Source organism: Dipteris shenzhenensis, unplaced genomic scaffold, assembly GCF_047967505.1.
Source record: "Dipteris shenzhenensis isolate YYH24624 ecotype China unplaced genomic scaffold, Dip_SZ_1.0 scaf0419, whole genome shotgun sequence".
NCBI classification, from domain to species: domain Eukaryota; kingdom Viridiplantae; phylum Streptophyta; class Polypodiopsida; order Gleicheniales; family Dipteridaceae; genus Dipteris; species Dipteris shenzhenensis.
Genome location: NW_028239725.1, coordinates 37501 through 49601, shown reverse-complemented (window position 1 = coordinate 49601; position 12101 = coordinate 37501).

Sequence of the window (12101 nt, the reverse complement as noted above, 5' to 3'; positions counted from 1 at the left end):
TGGGTATGTGAATGACGCATAATTATTTCCGCGTCGGGGGAGTAGCGGTAGATTCACCATATGGGTGGCTAGATAAATGTTTGGATTCCTGCCACTATTGCCTCTCAAAAGTCGATGAATATGAACGACTTATCACAAATAATCCTATATTTCTGAAACGAGTGGAGGGGATAGGTGTCACTGGTAGGGAAGAAGCTATAGATCGGGGCTTATCCGGACCCATGTTGCGAGCCTCGGGGATTCAATGGGATCTTCGCAAGGTGGATCACTACGAATGTTATGACGAATCGGATTGGCGGATCCAATGGCAAACAGGAGGAGATTCATTGGCCCGTTATTTGGTACGAATCGGCGAGATGAGAGAATCCATAAGAATAATTCAACAGGCCTCGAGACTCCTTCCGGGAGGTCCATATGAAAATTTGGAATCTCGACGCCTTAGTCAGCAACGAAAGGAAATGGGATGGAATGATTTTGACTATCAATTTGTCGGTAAGAAATCCTCTCCCACTTTCAAATTACCTGAGCAGGAGCATTACGTAAGGGTGGAAGCTCCCAAAGGGGAATTAGGGATATTTCTGATTGGAGATGATAGTGTTTCTCCCCGGAGACGGAAGATTCGTCCGCCTGGCTTCATAAATCTGCAAATTCTCTCTCAATTGGTAGAAGGAATGAAACTAGCCGATATTACGACAATATTAGGTAGTATAGATATCATCATGGGGGAGGTTGATCGCCGAAACGGCAATTGGTACAAAAAATTTCGAGGAACGCGTGATTGACTTATTTCACAAATTGGGAGTTTCGAGAGATTCTTCCGAATTGATTTGGATTCTGATTTCCATTCCCACCCTTATCGTAGGAATTACAGTAGGAGTATTAGTTATCGTACGGCTCGAGTGAAAGGTATCTGCGGGGGTACAACAGCGTATCGGACCTGAATATGCAGGTCCTTTGGGAATTATCCAATCCCTGGCCGATGGAGTCAAGCTCCTACTGAAGGAAGATATTGTTCCAGCCAGGGGCGATACTTGGCTATTCAATATTGGACCAGCTGTGGTAGTCATACCAGTCTTTATAAGCCACTTGGTGATACCCTTCGGGCAGCACATTATTCTAGCTGATCTGAGTATAGGTGCTTTCTCTTGGATCGCCATCTCAAGTATCGTTCCCCTAGGGCTACTTATGGCAGGATATGGTTCAAATAATAAATATTCCCCTCCAGGTGGTCTTAGAGCTGCTGCTCAATCAATTAGTTACGAAATACCCCCAGCCCCATGTGTACTATCCATATCCCCACGTGCGACTCGCTGAATAAGATTGATGGGAAGAGGGTTATTCCGATATAGAGATTCGGAATGAAGAATCTTTCACTGATTTGACAGAACAACTGGATAGTCATCTGGGTGAGATCGAACAGCGTCTTGCAGCGAGTGAATCGAGTCCCATCCCCCATGTACGGGAGTGAAAGCATGTCCGAGCAGTAAACACTGTTTGCCCCCAGGTACGGGATAGATTTACAGGGCCTGAAGCGGGGACAAGAAGGGACTGAACCTCTTTTCCGGGATTGAGCGGGAGTGGATGGTCAGGAACACTAATATACACAAGAGATTTGTGAGAAGGGTGGAGAAAAAAGTTGCATAATAAAATCTCTTTTCTCTTTAATTGGATAAAGACTTAGCCTCGGTAGGGATGACTAGGTAGTACATCTTGAAAATCCCAATCCCGAGTATATTCCTATCTACTTAGATTATGACTATCCGGAACGAAGTAATCCTTTCAACGGTTTGATTTTTCTGCCCCTGGCGGAAAAAATTATTGATATATGCGAGTATCTCCTTTACGTAGTAGTCTCAAGAGGATTGGGATCATAGGAATCCTCAGGCTAATCCTCTTCTCGGCTGAAATAAAGATAGGTAGGGATCCATCTATGTGGAGATATAAAAGAAGTATCGGTAAATCCCATTCCACCGAGAAACGGTGGAAGATTCCGAATTATATCAAAAAATAACTGAAAAGGTTGAGATGGATTCAGAAGCTATCACTCCCTGTAGCAAACAGAATCCCATTGGTTGAGATTGGGACGCTCCTCAGGGGGGTGTCGCGCAAAGGAAGTGATTAACTACCAATCCCCCTCTCGGGTGACTTATGGGGAGCCGTATGAAATCCCAATTTCATGTACGGTTTCGAATCAGAGGTGGTAATAGCAATTGTACCGTCGACTATAATTATCTGATAGCTTAAGTACGGTTGACATAGTTGAAACACAATCTAAGTATGGTTTTCTGGGATGGAATCTGCGGCGTCAACCTATAGGCTTTATAGCTTTCTTCATATCCCCATCGGCAGAATGTGAAAGGTTGCCATTTGATCTACCAGAGGCGGAGGAGGAACTGGTAGCGGGTTATCAAACCGAATATTCAGGTATAAAATCTGGTTCATTCTATGTTGGTTCTTACCCAAATTCATTGGTTTCCTCGTCGTTTGTAACAGTCCTTTATCCGGGTGGATGGGATTCACCAATTCCATTTCTTCAAGAATTAGGGCAAATTTTTCCCTTTCGGACTCTCAGCAGTGAATCCTTTGATGTATTCGATGCAGTAACAGGTGTCATTACCACATCAGCCAAGTCTTATCTATTCCTATTCATTTCTATCGCAACGAGATGGACATTACCTAGAGTCAGAATAGACCAATTACTAGATCTCGGCTGGAAATCTCTTCTGCCCGTTGCTCCGGGAAATCCGTTGCTGACAGCTTCGTTTCGACTACCATCTCTAAAATGAGATATTCCCCTCATAGTTTACATCAATGTCACCCCGATTTTAATCTATCCAATCTCTAGAAACTAAGGAACTCCCCCAGGATTATCTATCACATGTTTCCCACGGTAACTGGATTCCAGGATTATAGTCAACGAGCAATACGAGCTGCGAGGTATACTGGTCAAGGTTTTGCGGTTACTCTAGACCATCTGAATCGTTTACCTGTGACTATCCAATACCCCTACGAGAAACTTATATCATCCGAACGATTCCGTGGACGAATTCATTTTGAATTTGACAAATGCATTGCTTGTGAGGTACGTGTCCGAGTATGTCTGATTAACCTGCCTGTCGTCGACCGGAGATTGATAAGAAGCATCAGAAAAAAACGATTAAGAAGTTATAGCATTGATTTCGGAGTTCGTATCTTCTGTGGGAATTGTGTCGAATACCGCCTAACAAATTGCTTGTCAATGACTGAGGAGTATGAACCCTCGACTTATGATCGTCACGAATCAAATTATGATCAAATGGCTCCGGGACGTTTGCCCCTCTCTGTCTCCCAGGATTCCGCAATTCAAGTAGTTCCAACTCTGAGTTATTCATCTGGGGGAGTCACGAAAGGAGATCCCAATAATCGAACTGTCACTCGTGGTGTCAATTGAATCTCCGTCTGAAGTTTGGAAGATAGACCGACTCCCTGGTTAGAAAAAATAGTAAGTCGGAGATGATTCAATATCGAGATATCTCTGCTATGCAGAGATATCCCTCCTTCAATTATTTCTACCAATAGGGGGGGGTGTGTCTACATAAGTAGGTCACACACATACACGTCGTTATTGAATAGTAATATAGTGAGATGGGAGAATCAAAATAACTGGGCATAATGAATCTACCTGAATCAATTTATGAATCTGTCTTGATACTAATCGAATTAGGTATTCTACTGGGAAGTGTAGGAGTGGTATTATCTGCTAATATAGTTTATTCCGCCTCTTCATCGGGACTGGTGTTTATCTGTATATCTCTCCCATATCTCGTACCGAATGCCGATTCTGTAGCTGCCGCACAATCGCCTATCTATGTAGGAGCTATAAATGTTTCGATCGTGTCTGCCGTAACGGTTATTGACGAACCAGTAGATTCCAATTCAACCATTTCCTGGAATATGGGAGATACTATTGCCTTAGGAGCTTGTACGGGTCTATCTATCTTATCAACCACTACAATTCGAGATACGAAATGGTCTGATATAAATCCAATCGACCCATCGAGGGATGTTGTGGGGGGAGTCTCAAAAAACAACATCCAGCGAATTGGATACCAATTGTTAACACAATTTCTGGTTCCATTCGAACTCCTTTCTATCCTCCTCCTAGTGGCTTCAGTAGGGGCGATTACAATGGCTCGTGGTGAAGGAATAACCAGACCCGACGAAGAACCTGCTTCGTCGTCTGGAGATGACTCCCCATCTTTCTAATTAATTACAACTTCTCGTAAACTCATCTCGTAGGTTAACCAATTAAGTTTCCGGGGGGTTAATACATCATGCTCGAACATGGACTGATTCTAGGTGCTTATCCCTATCGCGTTGGCTTTTCCGGATCAATCACGAGTCGAAACATGATTAGGGCACTGATGTGTCTTGAGCTGATTCTGAATGCCATTAATATAAATCTCGTAGCATTCTCCAATTTCTTTGACAATGAACAAATGAAGGGGGAAATCTTTTCAATATCCGTAATAGCCGTTGCAGCTGCCGAAGCTGCTATTGGGTTATCCATTGCTTCGGTCATCCAGCGTAATAGAAGATCGACTCGTATCGATCAATTTGATTTGTTAAAATGGTAATTGATTCGTCGATGACGCTATTTATTTGGGCGAATCGCTATTCAATGCAGGTGTATCACATCCAGCTGGTAATGCTGTCGTTTTCCCCCTAACAATTGCATTTCATTCCGAAAAATTATGTCATACCTATCTGAATCCCTACCTATCCCGTTCCTTAAAATTGTCTTGTACCGTCCCTCCCCATATTGCAGAACCCATTCATTTCACGAGGATGATGGGAGAGTTCCACCCACGGAGTGTCTATGTAGGTAGATGCGGAAAAACCAAATCAATACAAATCTTAGATTTGATTGAATGGAAAATAAGGGGTAGGGGGCAGGGGGGAGGGTAGGTACACCTCAACAACCCCAACAGGAGAATATCTTTGACACGTCAATCCAATAGGAGTGAACAAATTCGACGGCACATTCAGTAAAGATCTATGACACATGTATTGGTTGCACCTAATGCGTAAGAGCCTGTCTGACAGATGCATTGGAAACGATCCCCCGGGATGGGTGTAAAGCCAATCAAATTGCTTCTGCTCCTAGAACAGAAGACTGTGTAGGTTGTAAGAGACGTGAATCCGCTTGTCCAACAGATTCCTCGAGTGTACGCGTCTATCCGGGAGCTGAGACGACTCGTAGTATGGGTCTAGCTTATTGATTCATCGGTCAAGAAAGAGATTCAAGAATCGAATCGTTTTCTTTCCAACTCATACTCAAAGATTCATACTCAATTCTATTGAGTATGAGTTGGGGTATTAAGATTCCCCCCCCCCTCCCCCCCGCTAAAATATTTTTCCATCCACGATGAGTAACGTACCCTGGTTAACCACAATTGTTCTTTTTCCGATTCTGGCGGGTTCGCTATTTCCAATGCTTCCCTCCAATGGGAATAAGATCGTTCGGTGGTATACCCCAGGCATTTGTATATCGGAATTTCTACTAATCATTTATATCTTTCATTGTCACTTCCATATCGATGATCAATGCATTCAATTGGTGGAGGATTCTAGTTGGATAAATTCAATCAATTCCCATCGGAGTTCAGGTATTGATGGACTCTCCATGGGTCTCATTCTACTGACAGGATTTGTCACTACTTCGGCAACCTCAGCAGCTTGGCTAGTTACGCGGAATACACGTCTATTCTATTTCTTGATGTTGGCCATGTATAGCGGCCAAATAGGACTGTTTGCTTCTCGAGACATTTCGCTTTCCTCTCCTATGTGGGAGTTGGAATTAATCCCAATCTACCTACTTTTATGTATGTGGGGTGGGAAGAGACGTCTATACTCAGCCACGAAGTCTATTCTATACACAGCTGGTGGTTCTATCTTTCTCCTAATAGGAGCCCTAACTATGGGTTTCTACGGGACCCAGGAACCCTCCTTCAATATCCGAGATTTGGCAAGCAGATCACATCCTATATCACTAGAAGTGCTTTCTTATCTAGGATTCTTCGTGGCGTATGCCGTGAAACTGCCAATATTCCCTTTTCATACTTGGTTGCCAGACACTCATGGGGAAGCACATTACAGCACATGTATGTTGCTGGCTGGGGTATTACTAAAAATGGGAGGGTATGGATTGATTCGAATTAATATGGAATTATTACCTCATGCTCATTCCATACCTGCTTCGTGGTTGGTGCTATTCGGATCAGTCCAAATTGTTTATGCATCCCTGATTCCGCCGGGTCAGCGTAACCTTAAGAGGAGAATAGCGTATTCATCAATTTCCCATATGGGTTTTGTAACAATTGGAATTGGATCCGTGACAGATACGGGTCTTAATGGAGCTGTGTTACAAATGATTTCCCATGGGTTAATAGGTGCCGCTCTATTTTACCTTGCAGGGACTTGTTACGATAGGACACGTACCCTTTATCTCGATCAATTAGGGGGGATGGCTACCCCAATGCCCAGGATATTTACTATGTTTAGTATCTTCTCAATGGCATCCCTTGCATTACCCGGGATGAGTGGGTTTGTATCGGAATTGATGGTATTTCCAGGAATAGTGACTAATCAGCATTATTCATCTATATCTAAGTTATCGGTTGTAGTAGTCGAAGCGATTGGTACAGTATTAACTCCCATTTATTTGTTATCTATGTTACGTCGAATATTCTACGGATACAGAATATCCAACTATTCGGATCCATATTCAGTTGATTCCGGACCGCGGGAAATATTCATATCGATTTGTCTCTCTTTACCAATCCTCGGTATCGGTCTGTATCCAGACATGGTTGCATCTCTACGGAATCACAAAATACTATCTATCCTGGTTCCGTACTCTTTTATGGGATAGTAGAGGGGCAATAAAACGCAGTATCGTTTGGATCGGTAGTCGAACATATCTATTCAATGAGGATTACTCTTGGAAGCGGTTCTGGTATTAATTCCTATAAGGGAAGGCAGTGGGAATCCATGCCGCTGGCGACGTAATTGCATGAATGTCTGGGTGAGGAATCCACAGCGCGATTCCTCATGCAGACTCTGATTCAAATCACGAATTGATTACATGTAACACTTCAAGCATCTGACGAGGTAACATTTTTTGTTATCTCTCCCCCCGATCGAATTAGCGGTCTTCTACCTAATTATTAAGTAAGCCACCCGTGATTATGTAAACCGATTCCTGGTGGATTAACCCCTGAGAAACAAATCCAAGCAATGAAGAATCCTGTAGATGCTACAATAGCAGGCCCTTCCCCCTGCCAACCACTAGTTATTCTGGTATGGAGATGAATAGCATATATCAGCCGAGTCACTAATGCCCAGGTTTCCTTAGGGTCCCGGCTCCAGTAGGATCCCCACGCTTCATTAGCCCACACTGCTCCAGAGAGAATACCAACAGTCAGTAGAGGAAACCCTAAGCTGATGATTCGATAACTCCATCGGTCCAATTGGTGGATCAATCGGCACCTACGTGAATTCAAGGATAGTCGATGAAAACTGTTTCTCGGATTACTTCCTGCCTGCTCGTAGCAGTGTATATCCACTCCCGGAGAGGGGGTCCAGGTAGGAAATTCTTGATTTGGACCGGGGATAGAAAATTGTTCTGCGTCATAGGTGGCAATCGGTGGAGATGTTGCTGATGGAGATCCACATAACGAAGTCACATGGCTTAGTGGCATCATACTTACATGCGTCATTAACCGATGAGGTTGCAGAGCAGGTACTAGCGGTGTGGATTGTTGCATTTCCTCAGGAAGACCCAGAGTTGCGAATCCATGGGTCGACATGGCACCTGGTGCCGTGACTGCACCTGACCATTCGTTCCGACTCCTAATTCTCATAATTACATGCATTGGGGAGAAGCTCCGTGAAAGAAACATAGATGATTCATGTAGATTGCTCGGTGGTAGATGTTTGGGTTGAATCCGACGAATCGTCGTAAATCCCGTTATACAGATGAAAGCAATTGTCATACCTCCAACGCTCAAACTAATGAGTCTCTTGAGCTTGCGAGCCAGCCCCATCCGGTGAAACAGAGTGACGGAAAGAAGCGTAAGAAAAGAAATGTGAGCGAATATGTGCTCTATATCGGTGTGAATCGTAATGAGGAGAATCCAGTGAATTAGTGAGATTTTGGAGAGTATGTACCACCCACCCATTATTCCCAGGAGATTTCGGGTTTACCCCTTAAACGTCGAAACGGGGAGAATTCCCTATTCCTACTGCTTTTCCCAGTGGTTGTATCAGACACAGCCCTCGCCTGCAGGTTGAAATTAAATGCCGCTACTCGGATTCGAACCGAGATGCTCTAGCACTGCTTCCTAAGAGCAGCGTGTCTACCAATTTCACCATAGCGGCTCGCTACTCGTTATACTTATCGTAATTAATGATATCACATCTTCGGGTGAATCGTCAATCTTCCTGGGGGAGAGTACACACGCACAACAAGGGACCTTCCCTGTCTATAGTTGATTAGGTATACGGCGCTATACTTGTATAGGAATAACGGGATATGGCGTAGCTCGGTAGCGTGCCATCTTGGGGTGATGGAGGTCGCAGGTTCAAATCCTGCTATTCCGAATAAACGAGGTCGGAACATATTTTAAACGGAATAGAAGACGTTCCCGTTCCGGGAACGCAGATTTATCTCCCGATTCTCTTTGGGTGTTATCGACCCATACCCATTCGTAGTAGGGATAGAGATAAATCGATGATCGTGATCGAGACCCTTGTATCATAGGAAGGAAGAGAGGGATTGGGCTCCTTCTTCATGCACGTAACCCCCCCCCCCTCGTGGTTATTACCAACATTCATTGATACAACTCTGTTAGTATTTGGATTTTATTTACCGCACGGTACCGTCACGCAATAATATCAACATGTACCCGTACTACTTACTAGGGATCCAAATTCATCAATAAGTTCCCTGACAATCACTTATCTCGTCTTCCCCGTTCCAACAAACAAATAGTTCACTATCTATTCCGACCGACCCCACGTCCTATTGATACGGCAATTCCTGTTACAACCGGGGAGTACTACTGACCAGTTTCAGAAATTTTTTCATTTGTCACATAGTAAAAACTTCTCGACCGTCCAGTCAAAATGGATTTAGCTGGAGAAAAAGCTTTCGATGCTACTTCATTAGTTTGGGTCTTCCAAATATGATTGCGAATCTTCCTCCGCGACCTAGAAGTACGTTTTTTTGGAACTGCCATAATGAAATCTATCTATTCGGTTTTATCATCGAAATGAATGCGACGAGTATGTTGATACGTACGAGTAGAATCAATATAATGAGGGAGGGGGTGATTGCGTAGAATCATTAGAAGGGGAACAACTGGGGGAACTGGGTTTCCATTCTATGCAAAAGAATCCCAGCAAGAATCATTGACTTCTTTATGATAACAATTTGCTAACCAACCAACTCCTTTCCATTTAAGCAAATGGGATCTACTACAGATCGAACCAAATCCTGTCTGTATCCCGATTTCCTTCGCGTCTTCTTCTTAGAATGGATCTTCCGTATCACTTTCTTCCTCTCGAAACAGGGATGCAAGACGCGCCCCCTAGCAGTTGCGTTACTCAGCCGGGGATGTCCGAGATCAATTTTGGATCCGTGACAAACCAATGAAACTCGATATATCGACATTACCGTATTGGACTCTGATGCGTTGTGCCCAAGCAGAGCGAAGTGACGAACATCATAGAATCTCCCCGGTTCTACTCGGAGTTGTTTTCCTCCAGTATCAATTGCTGCATGTCTATCCGTAATAGTCTTGTCGTGTGAAAAATAACCCAAAACAACTCAATCGGTTTGGGGTCAAAAAATGGAACCTAGATAAGTATCTCCGACACATTTGATTCCTGTCAAGTCTCGACGCCGGGCTCGCACCAGAACGAGAAACAAATGGATTATTCGGTTTGATACGCGTGATCTCACCTGTCCATATATATTCCATTCTTCGACGCTCCATATATCTGACAACTATTGACAGAAAGAGTTCCAACCCGGGTTAAATATGTTTATGGAATTATCTTATGAATGTGCTTGGATTGTCCCCTCACGCCCATTCGTAACCTCTGGTTTGATCGGATTGGCATCGTTTCTTTTTCCAAAAGCCACTAAGAGCCTTCGTCGTATACGTGCTATGCTCAGTGTTCTTTCATTAGCCGCAGCTATGTCCGTCTCTATCGCAACATTCTGGCAACAAGTTACTGGTCGCTCCACTTTTGAATACTCATGGTCATGGATTCCCAACGACGATATTTCTCCAAAGATAGGATTTTCAGTTGATTCACTTACTTCCATTACGTCGATATCAGTCACCACCATAGGTGTCTTGGTTATGATTTACAGTGATAGTCATATGCGTCACGACTAGGGATACGTAAGGTTTCCCGTCTATTTAAGTTTCTCCACTGCCTCCACGTCAGGATTAGTGTTCAGTCCCAATCCAATACAGATTCATGTTTTTCGGGAATTAGTAGGGATGTGCTCTTACTCGCCGATAGGTTTTTGGTTCGCACGACCAAGTGCTGCTAATGCCTGCCAAAAAGCTTTTGCAACTAATCGTACAGGAGATTTCGGATTATTATTGGGTATATTAGGTACGTATTGGATAACTGGTAGTTTCGAGATCCGCGAATCGTGTGATTGATTTAGTGAGTTGATTGATAACAACAGCGCCGGCTCCTCCCTTGCCAATACATGTGCTCCTCTACCATTTTTGGGTCCGGTATCTAAATCTGCACAATCCCCACTCCACGTATGGTTGCCCGATGCAACGGAAGGACCCACACCTATTTCGGCTCTTATACACGCCGCTACTATGGTAGCTGCGGGAATTTTTTTTGTAGCTCGAATGCTTGAATTGTTTGAAACCTTACCTCTAAGCATGAATGTTATCTCCTGGATAGGCGGAATAACGGCTCTACTGGGAGCGACGATAGCTCTTGCCCAGAAGGATATCAAGAAAGGTTTAGCTTATTCTACTATGTCTCAATTGGGCTACATGATGCTGGCTCTAGGTCTCGGTGCTTATAAACCTTCGTTGTTTCACCTCATTACACATGCCCATCCCAAAGCTTTGCTATTTCCCGGATCCGGTTCAGTAATTCATTCGATGGAAAGGGTTGTCGGATACTCTCCCAATAGAAGTCAAAATATGTCTCCCACGGGTGGTTCGCGAAAATATATGCCAATTACTGGAATCACTTTTCTTTCAGGTACTCTCTCTCTCTGTGGTATACCACCTCTAGCTCGTTTCCGGTCCAAAGATGAAATTATTGCAAAGAGTTGGCTACGTTCCTTTCCCCCCGGATGTATAGCCTCATTCACAGCAGTTCCAACTGCTTTCTACATGTTCCGCATCTATCTCCTCACGTTTGAGGGGAATCTACGCGCCGGTGGCGGTACCAATTCATCCCATTCCTCTATGAATAGTGTCATTCGGAGTAACACCAAAACGATAGCAACGAGTGGAGATGGGTATGATGTTCCTCCACCCCCGCGAGACGAAGGAGTCGATTCAGCAGGAGGTTATGACGGGGAAGATTCAGTCGATAGAAAAGTTTCTGCAGAGTCCAATATTCGTTCTGAGTCTCTATATCCTAAGGAATCAGACGTTTCGATGGTATTGCCTTCAGTAGTACTGTCGATACCAACTTCGTTGGTTGGATCAATAGGAGTCAATCTCGCTGGAGGAGAAACTGGTCCCGATTTGCTATCCGAGTGGTTAACTCCCCTTGCAGGCTTTTCAGAGGACAACAACAATCCCGAAAATTTGGTACAATTGCTAATAGATTCAGCAGGTTCGGTTGGTCTATCACTAGCCGGAATATCTATCTCCTACGTGATTTATGGACCGATATCCTCTCACACACAACCTTGCGGTGATATTGATCCTTTTGCCAAACAATCTATGGGTTCATTTAACCGTCTCATTGGGGACTGGTCACACAACCGGGGTTACATCGATCATTACTACGATATCCTTCTAGTGAGAGGTATTCGATTCCTGGGTGAGTTAACTCTT